The 13,166-nt window shown below is 44.2% G+C and overlaps 1 pseudogene; it reads left to right on the top strand.

Moving 5' to 3' along the window:
• Positions 1 to 737: 737 nt before the first annotated feature.
• Positions 738 to 4,055, top strand: LOC125506595 (annotated as a pseudogene).
• Positions 4,056 to 13,166: the final 9,111 nt, after the last annotated feature.

Raw genomic sequence — 13,166 nt, 5'->3', positions numbered from 1 at the left:
ACCTTCTAAATCTCCGTTGTAACCACCGTCGATCGCTCGCAACGTCCCGTCGCCGGCACCACCTTGCGGTGAGCCTCTTGTTCATGAAGTTTTATATAAAAAATTGATGTTTGTGTGATTTGGATATATAGTTACTCATATAATTATCTTACCCATACGTTGTTTGTTATACCTAGTGCCATGGTTTTGATATCCGTCCCCGTCGGCCCTTGTCCAGGTTATGATTCGGATGTGGTATATTCTCTTTTAAAACTATTCATTGCATTTCGTGTTTATGACAAATTATTCCCATCAAGTTGACATAGATATTTGTATGTAGGAGGTAGTTGAACCGGAAATTCCAACCGACCCTATTGTCGAGAGGTTAAATTTAGTTGAAAGAGAAAACGAGGATTTGAAGGAAAAATTGAAAAGAATTGAGGGGGAGAAGATGGAATTGGAGTTGCATGTTGCCGATGTCGTCGATGATCACAAGATTAAGATGGAGAAAATGCGCTTGAAGATTAGAAAGATTAGAAAATATGCCATTCATAGTGAGGCTTGGTATCATTATGCTGCTGGATCAATTGTTACCTTAGTTGCGATCTTGATCGCATTTGTTGTTGCATTTAAATTCTTTAGCTAGAGAGTTATTTGTTTGTTGCATTTAATTGTTGTATGATCTTTATGTATGAACTTTATGTATTGTATTAATTTGGTGTTTTCGGTGCTGTGTATTGAAGATGAGACGGCAATGGATGTACGATGACCGATGCTCTCCCGAGTTCATTAATGGTGTGCATACTTTTCTGCTCGCGGCTGAGGCAAACCAGCGGGCGGATGGTTTTATGCCTTGTCCATGTGCTGGCTGTAAGAATGGTCACAATTACTCTACGTCAAGAACCATTCACGTCCACCTGTTTGAGTCTGGTTTCATGCCCCACTATAATGTTTGGACCAAGCATGGAGAAAGAGGGGTTATGATGGAAGACAATGAAGAAGAAGAGGACGACGACAGCTATCCTGGCCATGGGTTCCCTGAATACGATGATACAACAATGAGGGAAGAAGCTGAGCCGGTAATGCGGGAAGAAGCTGAGCCGGCAATGCGGGAAGAAGATGAAGAAGAGGCATTGGATGAGCCCATTGATGATCTAGGTTGGGCCATTGCCGATGCAAAGAGAAACTGCGCAAGTGATTTGGAGAAGAAGAAGTTGCAGCGCATGTTAGAGGATCACAAAAAATTGTTGTACCCGAATTGCGTAGGTGACAAGAAAAAGCTAGGAACCACACTAGAATTGCTACAATGGAAGGCAGAGAATGGTGTATCTGACAAGGGATTTGGAAAGTTGCTGGTAATGATAAAGAATATGCTTCCAAAGGACAACGAAGTGCCCGAGAGTACGTACGAAGCAAAGAAGGTTGTCTGCCCTCTAGGGTTAGAAGTGCAGAAGATACATGCATGCCCTCATGATTGCATCTCTACCGCGGTGAGTACGAGGATTTGAACGCTTGCCCAGTATGCGGTGCATTGTGCTATAAGATCAGCCGCGATGACCCTGGTGATGTCGAGGGAGAGCGCCCCAGGAAGAAGATTCCTGCCAAGGTGATGTGGTATGCTCCTATAATACCACGGTTGAAACGTTTGTTCCAAAACAAAGAGCATGCCAAGGCGATGCGATGGCACAGAGAAGACCGTAAGAAAGACGGAAAGTTGAGAGTACCCGCTGACGGGTCACAGTGGAGAAAAATCGAAAGAAAGTACGGGAAGGATTTTGCAGATGACGTAAGGAACATATGGTTTGGTCTAAGCGCAGATGGCATTAATCCTTTTGGGGAGCAGAGCAGCAACCATAGCACCTGGCCTATGACTCTATGTTTGTATAACCTTCCTCCTTGGTTGTGCATGAAGCGGAAGTTCATTATGATGCCAGTGCTCATCCAAGGCCCTAAGCAACCCGGCAAAGACATTGATGTGTACCTAAGGCCATTAGTTGAAGAACTCTTACAACTGTGGAATGGAACAGGTGTACGTGCATGGGATGGGCATATGGGGGAAGAATTTGACCTAAAGGCGCTGCTGTTCGTGACCATCAATGATTGGCCTGCTCTCAGTAACCTTTCAGGACAGACAAACAAGGGATACCGCGCATGCACACACTGTTTGGACGATACCGACAGTATATATTTGGCTAATTGTAAGAAGAATGTGTACCTGGGACATCGTCGATTTCTTCCGAGCAGGCATCCCGTAAGAAAGAAAGGCAAGCATTTCAAAGGTGAGGCGGATCACCGGACGAAGCCTCGCCACCGTACTGGTGCTGATGTACATGATATGGTCAAGGATTTGAAGGTGGTCTTTGGAAAGGGTCCTGGTGGACAACCTGTTCCAAATGACGCTGACGAACGCGCACCCATGTGGAAGAAGAAATCTATATTTTGGGACCTGCCCTATTGGAAAGACCTAGAGGTCCGCTCCGCAATCGACGTGATGCACGTGACGAAGAATCTTTGTGTGACCCTGCTTGGCTTCTTGGGCGTGTATGGGAAGACAAAAGATACACCTGAGGCATGGGAGGACTAGCAACATATGCATGGAAAAGACGGCATACATCAGGGTCATGCAAGCTACGCTCTTACCAAAGAAGAGAAGGAAATCTTCTTTGAATGCCTGCTCAGTATTAAGGTACCATCTGGCTTCTCGTCGAATATAAAGGGAATAATAAACATGGCAGAGAAAAAGTTCCAGAACCTAAAGTTTCATGACTGCCATGTGATTATGACGCAACTGCTTCCGGTTGCATTGAGGGGGCTTCTACCGGAAAACGTTCGATTAGCCATTGTGAAGCTATGTGCATTCCTTAATGCAATCTCTCAGAAGGTAATCGATCCAGAAATCATACCAAGGTTAGAGAACGATTTGGTGCAATGTCTTGTCAGTTTCGAGTTGGTGTTCCCACCATCCTTCTTCAACATCATGACGCACGTCCTAGTTCACCTATGTGAAGAGATTAACGTTTTGGGTCATGTATTTCTACACAATATGTTCCCCTTTGAGAGGTTCATGGGAGTCTTAAAGAAATATGTTCATAACCGTGCTAGGCCAGAAGGAAGCCTCTCCAAGGGCCATGAAAATGAGGAGGTCATTGAGTTTTGTATTGACTTTATTCCTGACCTTAAGCCGATTGGTGTTCCTGAATCGCGGCATAAGGGCAGACTGGATGGAAAAGGCACGCTAGGAGGGGAACAAATAATATGTATGGACGGACATTCTCTCACTGAAGCACACTACACGGTTCTACAGAATTCCGCCTTGGTGGCTCCGTATATGGATGAACACAAGAATTTGCTACGCTCCAAACACCCGGAGCGGTCTGATGACTGGATTACACGTGAACAAACCAGGAGTTTCGCCAGCTGGTTGCAGACACGTACCATGCATAACGCCTCTATTGAAGATGACATGTACTTGCTGTCCCGTTACCATCTTCGAATATAATGACTTTCAAAGGGTACGAGATAAATGGTAATACATTTTACACGATCGCCCAAGATAAGAAGAGCACCAACCAAAACAGTGGTGTCCGCTTTGATGCAGAAACCAAGACGGGAAAGCAAACATATTATGGTTATATACAGGACATATGGGAACTTGACTATCGACATGGTTTGAAGGTCCCTTTGTTTCGGTGCAAATGGGTCAATATGACACGAGGCGGGGTAACGGAAGACCCGCAGTACGGAATGACAACAGTGTATCTCAACAATCTTGCGTATGCAGACGAACCATTCGTCCTAGCCAATGATGTGGCATAGGTTTTCTATGTGAAGGACATGTCTACCAAGCCGAGAAAAAGAAAAGATAAGGAAGCGAATGCATCGTACGATGAGCCAAAGCGGCACATAGTTCTTTCTGGGAAGAGAACATCGTGGGAGTGGATGACAAGACAGACATGTTAGGAGATTATGAAAAGTTTGATGAAATTGCTCCATTCACAGTGAATATTGACCCGAGCATCCAGTTAAATGATGAAGTTTTTCCATGGCTACGGCGCAAAGGGACACACGCGAAGAAAAAGTTTCACACCCAAAGATCTGGGATGTGATCGGCTTCACTATCATCACTTTATTCTGTGTTTCACACCCAGGAGGGAATCTCTGTAATAGTTAGGGTAGCTAGTTATGTGTTTTGGCATTTGAAACGCGAAGAAATTTTATGTGCAAGCAAATTCTTTCATGCATTTACTGATTTTTTCAGCTAAATGACCCTGAAATTGAAAAGCATTTCAAATGAACTCAGAAAAGGTTGAAAGTTGGCATGGTATCATAATTTCACCCACATAGCATGTGCAAAAAAGTGGAGATGGTTACCGCAAAAACTGGATGCACTTCGTGTACAAAATGGACAATCTCTTTCGAAGTATTAGGGTTTCGGACAAAAACTCATCCGTTACAAAGGCATTTCATTTTCTAAAATAACCTAAGCATTGCCAAATTGAATATAATGATAAAACACACTAATATTAAACATAAGAAAAAAGAATCACTGAAAAATCTATTTTCAAAGTTAAGTTATTCACAAACTAGTGATTCACACAAATTTCAAATAATTCAAAATTTAAACTATTCAAATTTGTAAACTACCGGTACTAACATAAAGTTTGTAATTTTTTGTACCTAAAGCAAAAATATTCACAAAGAAACTCTAAATACAGCAAAAAACAACTCAAAAATAAATAAAACAAAAATAAATAAAGAAAAAAAAAAGAAAAAAAAAGCCCACCTACTGGGCGACAGCGGCCTGCATACGACTAGAAACCCAAATTCTAGTTAGGCCAGGATGCAGGCCCGCTAGCCCAGTAGGCCCAAAAGGGCATCGCAGCAGAGGTAGGCCCATAAGGCCTGCTTAAGAGAGGAGCTCGAGACAGCAGCGACGGCGGGGCTTATAAGCAGGTGCGAGCGCCCCTCGGCTAGCGAGATGGGACTAAACTTCTGCGCCCCTCGCCTGGCAGCGCACACCCTTTAGTACCGGGTTGTGGCTCCAACCGGTACTAAGGGGGGGCCTTTAGTACCGGTTGGTGCCACGACCCGGTACTAAAGGGGGTGCGGTTCCCGCCGCTTCGCCTGGCCAAAACAGACCTTTAGTACCGGTTGGTGGCTCCAACCGGTACTAAAGGTGGGTTCTATATAAGAAAACACTTCAAAAAATTTGTCAGTTTCTCATCTCTCCCTCTGCTTCTTTCTCCTCTGCCCCGTCACCGCCGCCCCTCGTCGCCGCCCCCGTCGCCGTCGCCGTCCCCGTCCCCGTTGACGCACCGCGCCCCGCCTCGTCGTCCCCGCCCGGCCCGTCCCCGTCGTCGCCGCCCCGTCCCCCTTGCCGTCTCCATCTCCGTCCCCGTCCCTGTAGCCGCCCCCCGTCGTCGCGCCTCGCCGGTGAGCTCCTGCCCCGGCCGCCAACCACACACGCACACACACAATATTAGTTTTAGTTATAGTTATTAGAAATGTTAGTTATATAGAATTATTAGAAATGTTAGTTTTAGTTATATAGAATTATTAGAAATGTTAGTTTTAATTATAGAAATGTTAGTTATATAGAAATGTTAGTTGTATAGAAATGTTTTTTAGTTATAGAAATATTAGAAATGTTAGTTTTAGTTATAGAAATATTAGAAATGTTAGTTTTAGGTATAAAAATTAGAATTTGCATATATGAAATCACAATCCATCATTTAAAAAATGTTACTTTACTTTTGCGGCATATAGTATTTGTTGTCGACGATGCCCGGCCCGCATCCTCGCCATCGACCCGTTCGTGACGACGTCGTGCTTCAGAGGACCCATGTCTGGGACTGGGCTCCGCCGGGCTGGCACTGGGAGGTGCTACCTTCAGGGGTGCGATGCTTGGTGAGGAACCCGGGCCCGGGTCCCGTCGTCGACCCTCATCTCCTTTGGTGGCGTTTGCGTGGGCCACTTTCGGTGCGGAGGGAGCCGGCCCCGTCGGAGGTGGTACATCGCCGTGTCAGGGAGGAGGACGAGCACGTCCATCGCTACATGGATGCTATGGCAGGTTCTTTGGGGAGATCACCCAAGCTATGATCCAGTGATGGTTCCTTCACTTTGGTTGTCCACCGCCTAGATTACTCTCTAGTATTCGATCTTTATTAGCTAGCTAGCTAGTGATGTATTCGATATATAATATTCGAGATGATTTACTCGAGATTATATATATTATTCGAGACGATGTATTCGAGATTATGTCTATTATTCGAGATGACGTATTCGAGATTATATTCGATGATGCTTATTATGTACTATGATTGATTCAGTTTTTCCTTATTAATTGATTGCATCCATGCATTCTAATTTGAATATATTTCTTTTGGATTAGTTAAACAAAACCTATGGCGGACAATACCGGCATAGAGGGAGAAGAGGCCCTGTTCAATATCATACGCAATCCTCGCGGGCCAGATGATGATCAGAATGAAGAAGATTATGACGGCTCCGAATATCTAAACAACACCGGGGAGGGTGATATGATATTCGATCGCGACGACCGAATTGATGAAGTCATGAACTATGAACATGACGAAGAAAATGTTGATCTTGAAACAACAAAGACCGGCGAGGTATATATATATATATATATTTATATAAGCAGGCATCTGGTGATCATCACATGTTTTAAATGACTTGAAGATATGTTAACGAATCGATCTTTCTTCTTTCAACCATCCGGATCGAGCAAATCTTCAGGCAACAGGAAACGAGGCCTGAACAAAAAGTTGAAGGAGGGCGTAAAGTACAATATCGAGGCCATCAAACCTAATGGCGAACCATTAGCGCCTAAGAAGATTGCGGACAAGTTCATTCGTCAGTGCGGAGTTCTTGTGAAGGACCAACTCCCGATATCCCTTCAAGAATGGAGAGAGCCAGCAAAGCCACGTCCAGGAGTTACTTTTGTCGACGACAGACAAAAACTTCTGCTTTGGGAAATGCTCATGGAACATTTCACCCTACCAGATCATTTCACAGATGCAGATGTGGAGAAAGTCAAGGACACTGCTCTTAGGAAGATGGCGGTTGCATTCAAAAACCACAAGAATCGTGAATGGGCCAAGTACGTTAAGGGAGGAAGGAAGACTCCAGTATTCGAGGGAACACTAGAGAAGCAAAGTGCTCATTGGGACGATTTCGTGAAATTCAAGGATTCGGAATTATCTAAGGAACGGTCAAGAATAAACAAGGCTAATGCCGCAAAAAAGGATAAGTTCCATAAGCTGGGGCCAGTGGCTATGCGGTGGGAATGCCTAAGTGGGATAAGTCTGAGAAAGAGATGGAGGATGCACGTGTCACTCCAGAAACATTGAGATGGCCCCCCAGGTGCAGGACTTGGTTCTATGCGCATGGGGGGAGTTGGACCCAAAGATAGGCAAAGTTTCGAAGAAGGCATGTCTGGACGGAGCCGAAGATAAGCTACTTGTTGCAATAGAAGAGGCTCGATCGGGGGTGTTCCAGCCCAACAGAGGGAACGACGAGCTTACGCGTGCCCTGGGAAATCCTAAACACCTAGGAAGAACACAAGGCATGGGCGCTATTCCGTGGTATGAGGGGTTTTTAGACTGGAATGCCGACTACAGAACCCGTGCGAGAAAGAAGATTGCGGAGGAGAAGAAGAGGAAGATGGAGGAGGAGCAGAGGAAGCTAGACTTTGAACGCCTTCAAGGCCTAGAATCAGCGCACGCGGACTTGGCAGTCAAATTTCAGTGGCAGCAGGAGCAGATCAACTCACTTAGCCAGCAAAGGGGATCTCAGCAGCTGCAGCAGCTAGCGGATGATCCAACATTGGATAGCACCATCCCATCCATGCCGAGAAGCAGCGTGGGTTCCGCCCCGGGCAACGCATTGCTGGATAGCTACCCAGTGGATGACATCATGGAGAACACTAACTGCGAGCTACACTTCAAAATGAAGAACTTATCCATGAAGGTGGCGGACGCCCTTGCTTTTACAAATCCCCCCGAGGCAACCTTCCATTGCAACCCAATTCCAGCGGGCTATGCTCGTGTCTTGGTTGATGAGGTGGTGGACCAATATTCGGGGCTAGAGCTTGACATTCCTGGAGGTGACGATGAGCACACACACGGAGAGGCCAACCATCGTATCATCCTATGGAGAAAGGATTGCATCATCTTTCGAAGGCCATCGACACCGCGTCATCCGACTCCTCGTCGAAGTCCGCCACCGAGCCAGCAGACTCCCGCTCCTCCAAGTCCACCAACGCGTCAGGCCACTCCTCCTCCAAGTCCGGCACAGCTTCAGGCCACTCCTCCTCCTCCAAGTCCGGCAAAGCGTCAGGCCACTCCTCCTCCAAGTCCGGCACAGCTTCAGGCCACTCCTCCTCCAAGTCCGGCACAGCTTCAGGCCACTCCTCCTCCTCCAACTCAGCCACGTCAGCCATCTTCGCCGCCTCATCAATCACGGAAGAGAGCCGCCTCAGCTATGGTGCGTAGCGGTACAAGTCGAGGTAGTACTGGTGGTACAGGCGGAGGAAAGCGATTTCAATATGGTCCAAGCCTCGCGCCTCTTCCGCAGAGGCCTTACGACAAGTCCGAGGAGGAAAACGTAGCCATATCGAAGGACGAGGTGGAAGCCCATTTTGCACCGAAACCGCCACCGCTGCCAAGGGAGAAAGTGCCTGAGGAAAAGATTGACCACTTCATTTGTATGGCTAGAGCACCAGCTCCCAAGCATGTTGACACAGACTATGAGCGCCACATCAAGAAGTTAAATCGAGCACGTCTATAGAAAGAGGCGAGCTCGAGCTCGAGCAAATCAGCTGGCAAAAGGAGCGGTAAAACCGTTCCCCAGCTGGGAGAACAGGCGGCGCAATCAATCCCCCCGCTTGTTGTGCCAACAATACATGATAGTAGGCGCGCCCAATATTATTGTGGGCAAACCGTTAACGTTCCCGGGCTGGGCGATGTGGTAATAACCGAGGAGCATATTGAGCAGGCTGAAACGCTCATGATCACTGTTGGACAACTCCTCGATATCGAGCCCATGTCTCCGACTAGAGAGGAGGAAATAAAATGGAAATATGTCCAGGGCCAACCTTTGGTCGAGCGAGACGAGGTCAAGAAGCTCCCAACGAGAATGTATGAATTGCATCAATGGTACATGGACATTACCAAGATTTCCAATCGAGAGTCCCTCATGGTGAATGTCAAGAAGGATCATTACTACCATGAGAAAGCTGTGACCGTTGAGTATTCAGAACTATTTCAGCTATACAATCAAGACGCACTCGACAAATCTATCGTCAGTTGCTATTGTTTGTAAGTGATTTCTTTCTGTAATTTAAGTCTCAAGCTAGCTGTAGTGATCATTTTGATCAATCATTACCTGTAATTATCCTCACTATATTCTTTTTTGTGGTATTATGCAGGATGAAGATTTAAGAAATGAAAAAAGGTGGATGCTATGGCATTGGGTTCATTGACCCAAATACCATTAATGAATACACATGGAAATTAGATGCATATTACAAAAAAAGTGTAGAGGAAAGCATGCTAGAGTTCTTCAAGCGCCTCAAATACAATGAAGATATACTACTTCCTTACAACTTCGAGTGAGTCACACTGTCTTGTACTACAAATTCTGTTTTTGCCTACTAGCTAGCTACATGTTTTTGCTTACATATGCCCGCTTAATTAAGACATGCAAACGTGTGTGCATGCAGATTTCACTGGATCTTGTTAATCATTAAAGTTGATGAAGGAACAATTGAAGTACTAGAATCACTACTTAAGAAAGCAAGTGACTACACCATCGTGAAGGGGATAGTCAACAGGTAATTTCAATCATTATTAACTATATCTCGGCCTATTTAATTAGTTCGTCATTTCCTGATAACAACTATTTAATAACCCATTTATTCATTTTCTTTGTCGGCGGGTAGGGCTTGGGAAAAGTTCATCAGGGCCACTCCAGGCCCATGGAAACAAAATCTGAAATGGTATCGACCCCAGGTAAGTAATTAAGTAGTACTAGCTAGCTGCCATCTCTTTAATTATCATGCTTGATTAATTATTATCTGATCAAATTCCATTCTCGTAAGGCCCTGAAGCAGGCCCCGGGGAATAATCTGTGTGCATACTACGTTTGCGAGAACATTTGCATGATGGCGTTCGAAAGGAGCAGATCTCAAAGACATGAGTGGGTACGTTTGTCAGAACACTATTCACAATTTTTACACCATTATCGATATCTAGTCACACAACTAATACACATGCATATTGATCTCCTTCTTAACAGTTCAAAGAGGTGTGGGAGAAGCTCCTAACAAAGGACCGCATAGAAGCAATTCAAGAGGAAATAGCGGGATTTTTGCTCGACCAGGTCATAGATCCCAAAGGAGAATACTATTACCCGCTACCGCCCCCATGAACCACTTCCAATTGTTATCGTACTCTGAAGGCACCAATTAGGCTAATGCCACTGGCTTCGAAGGCACCAATTAGGAGAAATTGTAGATAGCTAGCTAATTGTATATATATATATACATGTGTGTATATATGTGTGAATTAATTAATGGTGGTTGTGAGACATTCGATGATATATATATAATGATCGGTTCTACTAGAAATTATATTTATATATATGCATAACATGTACGATATGTAGTATCGTAAAATACCAGCAAATGAAAAAGAATTAAATGGAAAACAAAAAATTAAATGAAAAAGAAATCATAAACCCAAACCCCCCAACCTTTTAATACCGGTTGGTGACACCAACCGGTACTAAAGGGCACCCTGCCCCCGAAGCTGGCTCGTGCCACGTGGTTTCCCTTTAGCACTGGTTCGTGCTGAACCGGTACTAAAGGGGGGGCTTTAGTGCCCACAATTTAGTGTCGGTTACCGAACCGGCACTAAAGGGCCTTACGAACCGGTGCTATTGCCCGGTTCTGCACTAGTGTTGGTGCCTCCTGACATTTAGGGGTTGTGGCAGTGTCCCAGGGAGTTGAGCTCCGAGGTGTTGTCGTCACAATTTTATCATTGCAGTTCTGGAATACCTGAGTTCACCGACATCGAAAATCTCTTTTATGCAGTTGTTGGTGAGATAACCTCGACGCCACCTAGTACTGGGGCGGGAGTTCAGGAGTATTGCCATAACTCGTATAATGGATGCCTTTCGAAGGTTGAGGTACATGATTTCCGAAGGTTTCTTGGTTATGTGTTGAAGAATGGATATAGCTGGATGTAGGAATTGTTAGTTTGGGTGAGATATTATGCTTCCCCTGTATCCCCAACACCTGATTGCATAAACAGGTAGTTTGGGAGTTTTATAAGTGGGAATTCCAGTATCACGTAGGATATCTTTCCAATAGACACATGATATGATATGGGATCTATCATATGTTTGTTTCCGGCTTATTTCCTAAGCCAATCCTTTGTTTTTATTTCGGTTTGTGGTATTCGAGTTGCTTCGAAGGCAGATGTGGATTCCATACCTTTTCTAAACGGTGTTCAAATATTTCTATGGGAGTGCTAATCCTTCTTGATCATCAAGATTGTCATGTCAATTCTTTCCAACCGGTGCGTTTCTCTTCAAGATGATCCTATCATTTTCCCATTCGCAGGATCCAATCTCAGTTTTTCCTCAATGGTGTTTGTTTCATCCGTCCCCAGTTGCCTTTGTTTTCCCTCCCTCCCCCCCTTTTTTCTTCAAGGACTCAGATTTCTTAATCAAGTATCCATCTTATTGATGTGAAGTCTCTTCATTTTTTTCTATGTTCTTATCTGGTGATTCTTAGGAAGATTCTAAAGGAGCTTCAAGTTCATTAGTCTTTGTTCTTTTTCTTTTTCGGTGGATTCAACCCAAGACTTGTCGATCATATCTTTTCCTCGTTTCAAATGCTTTCTCATGCCGGTGCAGCTCTTAATCATTCTCATCTCGCTATCCATTTGCTCCAGAGTGCTGAAGATATCTCAGAAGATTCGCGTTTCCATCGCTAATTCGTTTAAGCTATCTCGAGGTTGTTATCTCATTCAAGCCATTTAATTCAATCAGTGCAATCTCCCTTTCAAGTAATCGATCAACGGTGTTTCGTTTGAGTGGGCCCTAACCCACATGTCTTTTCCCAGGATCTTACCCGACTCTTCTATTTTTCCGGTGTTACTCTCAAATTCTTCTCCAAGTTTGATGTAAGAATGAATTATCATCAATCATATGTCTTTCTCCAAGATCTTTCAAATTCTTTTCATATTGTTGATTCAACCTTTATATTCTTCATTATTCTGGAGTGTCTCAACAATTCACGGTGTTGTTTCTCGTTGTCATTCTCAGATCTTGAAGACAGGAGTGGAGTTCCTTTTAAATCCTTACCTGTTTTTCCAAAGATGTGTAGTTCAAGCTTGATGCCATCCTCTCATAATTGTTTTTGATTGTGAGAATTATTTTCACCCATCTGGAGCAATTCAGGACTCTTTTTAGTTTGATTCTCCGGAGCCCATCATCTCAGAATTATTCATTTCAGCTTTCAGCTCTTGTTCTCCAATCTCACCGGTGCATCATTGATGTATTCTCTAGTCAGTTCGTGATCTCTTCGTTCTCCTGTATCTAATTTCCCTCAAGTAACTTCGCTCGTTTTCCAATTCTTCCCGGCGATTCATTCTTTATGTTCGTTGATTTTTAGATTCTTATGGTGGTTCGTTCAAGTTTCTTCTTCTTTTGCTATCATATCAATTCATTCATTGTTTCCAAATTCTACCTGTGGTTCGTTGAAGTCCTTCTCAAGTTTGCGCTATATCTATCTTAATCCTTTCTACGAGAATAAGTAGTATGCCAAATCCATTGTTTGTCATCAATTTAAATTGATGAAGGAGGAGCATAACATAATTCTTATTCTTGTTTCATCCAAGGGATTAATTCGTTATTCCGGAGGTTCATCAAAATTCTTGATTTCAGTTGTTCTTCTTTCTTTCCGGAGTTCCAAGTTTTCTCGGTTATATCATTTCAAAGCTTCATCTAATCGTTGAAAGGCTTCTCCCGGAGTTCTTTTTAACTTTCCCTTTCGTTTGATTATTTTTTTATTACCGGAGTTCTTCATGGAGGCTCTATATGGTGGTTCATCAAGGATTCCTTTCATTCTTCAATTGTTCTTCAAGATTTGTCTCGGA

The sequence above is a fragment of the Triticum urartu genome, chromosome 5 (genome assembly GCF_003073215.2).
Source record: "Triticum urartu cultivar G1812 chromosome 5, Tu2.1, whole genome shotgun sequence".
NCBI lineage: Eukaryota > Viridiplantae > Streptophyta > Magnoliopsida > Poales > Poaceae > Triticum > Triticum urartu.
This window is presented reverse-complemented; position numbering and strand designations above follow the sequence as displayed.